General features: G+C 36.7%; 1 protein-coding gene across 1 annotated transcript in view; it reads left to right on the top strand.

Moving 5' to 3' along the window:
• The window catches only part of SLC26A7 (solute carrier family 26 (anion exchanger), member 7), a 75715-nt gene that overhangs the window by 24796 nt on the left and 46348 nt on the right, over positions 1–4571 (top strand). The gene's annotated exons all lie outside the window — the stretch shown is intronic.

The raw sequence follows: 4571 nt of genomic DNA, 5'->3' as shown, positions 1-4571 counted from the left end.
GGAAAATTATGCTGCACTATTCTATGTTATATAGTTTTTCATGAGGTACAAACATGAGTCTTTATTATACAGTGATAATCAGGAAAAGAGTTCATTTTTGTTTCACAGCGGAAATAACTTCTTGCAGGCTCATATTCTGTATCTTGAAAAGTACAACTAGGCTGGATGGGAGTCCTGGTTCCCACAATTACAGTACAGCATGCTACGTGTTAGTCCAGAAAGACCAGAGAAAGAAGTCTTTTTCAGGTCCTGGAGTGAGGAAAGCTCATGCCACACACCATCAGAAGCTACCAAACACTCTCAAGCCACCCGCAATGAACTTAAGAGCTGCAATTCAAAAGACCAAAAACTACCAATTATAAAATCTATTGAAACAGGCCAAGAAGAGTTTTAAATTGATGACTCAGTCAAGCTGAACTGTCCGTGTCTGACTGTTGTCTCCAGATGGTCCATAAACGTCTTCACTTTTGCAACCTCTGATTTTGGGATAACCAATACAACATACTAACGGAGAGGCTCACAGTCTGTATTGTTTCCTTCCGAGAGATATTCCCCATGGCTGACCTCGTCTTCTTAGCCCATGCAGCAAATGATCAGAAAGAGTCCCACCACTTCTTGTTCGGTTTAACAGTGAAAAAAAGCCACACCTTCCAGAACGTGGAATTTTGTGGGGTTTAAAATTCATTCTCCAAAACCAAATTCAAGCAGCAGGTAACATGATATCAGCCTTTCAATTACTGTGGGCAGAAAGTTCGAGATTAGTGATTTCCAAAGAGCCGTTATGTGATAAAAATTTTTACTGGCCATAAAGTTAGATTGACTACACAGTGAGAGTGGAATTTTAACAATAATAAACTGAGCATGTTGTCATGGGAAGAAAGTATTGCAAGTGGACAAGAACCAAAAGGGCTTGAATTAATGAACATAGAGGCCTTTGCTTTTTGCAATTACTCCTTCCTCTTCTCCTGGCTAAATCCCCATTCTCTTCTACTTGTCAGAGTAAAATTATGGAGCAGTAAAGACAGCTGCAAGAAAAGGTTCCCTTTGCATTATCTTTCTTCCATCCTGAACTTTATTTTTTTTTCTATTTTTTTTTTTTCAGAAATCCCACATTCCACTACTTCTGTCTAATCACTTGGTTTTATAACTTGTTTCCATGATCTTTTCTCCTTTACTGCACATTAACTCAAGGCTGCTTTCCCTCACTTTCTCCTGTGTTTTTTTTTTCCTTTCTCTGATAGCTCCTGATTTCATTCACATTAATTTAATCAAGAATGTATACCTGGTGAAAGCAAAATTTATGTCAAGAAAGTTACTTCTTAATGAGCCTTTTTACATGGTGTGATGTCCTGAAAAAGGCGCACAAAGAAACTAGAGCCATGTGCCTTTCAAACCATTTTTGTTACTGTGATTGTTCTCTCTGAAATATTCCTTCATCCCCTAAGAACTAAATTTTGAAAAATGAAAAATTCTGGAGAAAATCCTAAAATATGTGAAAATTTTGTTCCTTTTACAGTTTAAGAAAAGCCCAGTTTAGTATAAATAATGAAAAGAGAAAGCTATTTGCCTTTGGCATTTTTTTGTATTTCAGTTTTTGCTGTTCTGACAGTTCACTGTCAGTTTTGCCTGTAGTTTGTCTGCATCAAGAAGGAAGAAAAATCATACAATATATTCGAAAATAAGATGGGAAACCTGCAAAAATTAGTATCACAAACACAGCGAAGATAAAGTAGTTTATTAGACATTTCTTTAGGAATATTGAACTTTCTACATTTTGGTTATTGCTTAGTGGGTGAAAGATTTTATGACGTAATGCAATGTGATGTAATTGTGTGCTGTCAGCTCAGCTCAGTTTCAAATGGTGTTTATCCAAAAAGCAGCCAAGCTATATGCCTGTTGCCCAGCACAGAGGGTTAACTGGAGAGTTGATCTGGGCCTGTATAAATGCTAAAAATTTTAAGTATGTCTATCAAGACAACTCACATGCAACTAGATTTGGGAGGCTTGTGTCAAAACAACTCTTTGCCCCCTCTTGATCTAAGCAGTTTCTGTACACTACTCATGTTGCAAGGACAGCAGGAGTTTCCCATACCAGCGTATGCTGAAAATTACACCCTCCTCCCCAGATGTATTCTGTTCTGGTTGCTTCATTATTAGATCTTCAGCGTGGAAGATATATGGATGCACATTCCATTTATTTAACTATAAAGTAAGCAAAGAGTAGGATGTACACGCTGATGAAGCATGCCCTTGTTTCTGGAAGTCCTGAGCTACCTTCTGCAGTTACAGACATGGGACCAAGCATAGGCTGCTGCTTGTTTAACTGAGTGGCTACAGAAATTGCCTACCTGAAACCATACTCATGGTTTGGATGTATTTTACATAACCCACGGTTATAAACAAAAAACAAAAAGTATGTTTGAAATGTGACCTTTTAGTTACTACCTGTGAAGCATCCCCCTAAAATGCTGAAGATTTAAAGTAAAAAAATTAAAGTAAAAAAAAAAAGTAAATATGAGAGTGGTGCTGAAGTTGCTAAGTTGCGCAATCATGACACCATTTCCCTGTAATTCACCCTAATGACTTTCCCTGAAATGCTAGTATTGATTAATACTTCTCTGTGGTATTATGTAGTTCACAGAATTGTCTCTGTGGTTTTGATTCCACAGCTAAATAAACATCCATCTCATTGTCTGGAAACTAAGCTATTACACAGTTAGAAATTTCACATCCATACAATACAAACTGATCTTAGAAAACAAACAAAAAATCACTAGGGAAGGGAGAATTTAATTCTTATTGAACTTTGTTACTGTGAACAATGTTTTAAATATATGAATAGGCACACTGTTAGAACAAACAGCTAAACAAAATATCTGAAGTTAGTAATTATCGGTTTTAGGCCTCACTAACTAAATTACTACTTACTGAGGATATAACAGTAATTATCATTTTTGGGGTCCAATCTTGAATGGCAATCAATGTTTTGATTGTTCGTAGTACAGAGCCGTCCGCATGTTATTAGTGGGAAATAGAAACAAAAATGTCAGATTTAGTCTCTCAGATGGAAGAGGAAATCGCTCACTAGAGGGTTTTGTGGTAAATTAAAAGCGACTCACTTTGGTATTTTTGTTTCTTTTGTGCTATTATACTCGTAGCTCACTGTACACAGGTGAGATTTATGGTGAAAAAATAAATGGTGTTCAGGCGTAAAGAGTGATAACATTTGGAAATGATTCTTTTAGTTTCAGAAAAAAACCCAAAATAAAGCAAAGGAGGCTGTGATATATTCCAAAAGGATGATATTTAGTATGGTAAACACAAAATAATCCTCTTAGAAAGTATTGTAACAAGCAACTCTGTGCCAAGAGCACGTAACTTTTCAGGCAGAAGAATAGCAAATGCAAAAGATTATGGAAGTAAGAAACTGCTTTTTTATCTAATGAATCTGCAGAACTCATTGTAAGGGGAGATAATTTAATATGTAACTTAATATCTTAATATGGATCAGAAAAGGATTAAGTGTTATGCTAACCACAGTAGCATCTGTAGGTATGTAACAACCTTGTTCAAAGAATTAAGAGCTGTCAAATCTCATTCTTCAGAGGAAAAGAGTGATTGCAGTCTGGGATAAGGGGAGAAAACACAGCAGTACACAATAATACTTTGGGTATTTGTCCTATATTCCTACAAAGTATCTACAGTAGTTGTAGATTCAGCTGTAGTCCAGATTCCTGAATTAGAGAGGAATATTATTCTTTCATTATATGCCTGTACTCTGAAATACCTTCTGTAAAAGTTGCAACAAAGCTGAAATAATCTTCAAGGTCAAATATAGCTGAGCCAAAGTCTATTCTTTTTTTCTAGCAGAGAAGTCCAGTTTGTATATGGGATTGTGTTTGTGGAATTGGATGTTGAATTTTTCTTCCTGTTTTAAATTTCCTGATTGTATACACATGTTCTACTTTAAGTTAGTTCAAGTATTTCTCAAATGCACAGGAAGTAGATTTTAAAGGTTTTTAAAATACTTTACTTTTACTATAAGTTTATAAAGTTTGTCCATACAGAACACATAACTGTATAAACATCCCTGTTTCTCTATAAAGAGATAAGTATTTTTATATCCTCCGTCATCTGAAGCAGCTACTGTTGCTCCCTTACCTGAATACCTGCAAAACCAGAAACCTCAGCGTATGAGGATGATGTAACTAGAGGTAGTGGACTGGTGATACTTGACGTATTTGATATTATGATATTGTAGCATGAGAGCACCAAATATGATGGTATATTGAACCGTAGATGCAGGGTCAGCGGGATGTCAGGAGGCTAAGGGTCCGCCAGAGGAGCAAAGCAGTTGTGTGACTGTGTGGGAAGGGAAATCTGATGATGCAGCAGCCTGGGGCAGGGCAGGGCTCCGCAGGATGATGGAGGGCTCACCATGAGACTCATTTCTGTAGTTTTAGCACCTAATAAATTTGGTAGCTGTTGAAATTACTAACTTGGGAATCCTGATATTGACAAGTTGGCAATCAGTAAGATGGACCAAGATACAACCTTGTGCTTACTCAGGC

This window comes from Pygoscelis adeliae, unplaced genomic scaffold, assembly GCF_000699105.1.
Source record: "Pygoscelis adeliae isolate BGI_AS28 unplaced genomic scaffold, ASM69910v1 Scaffold145, whole genome shotgun sequence".
Taxonomy (NCBI): Eukaryota; Metazoa; Chordata; class Aves; order Sphenisciformes; family Spheniscidae; genus Pygoscelis; species Pygoscelis adeliae.
This window is presented reverse-complemented; position numbering and strand designations above follow the sequence as displayed.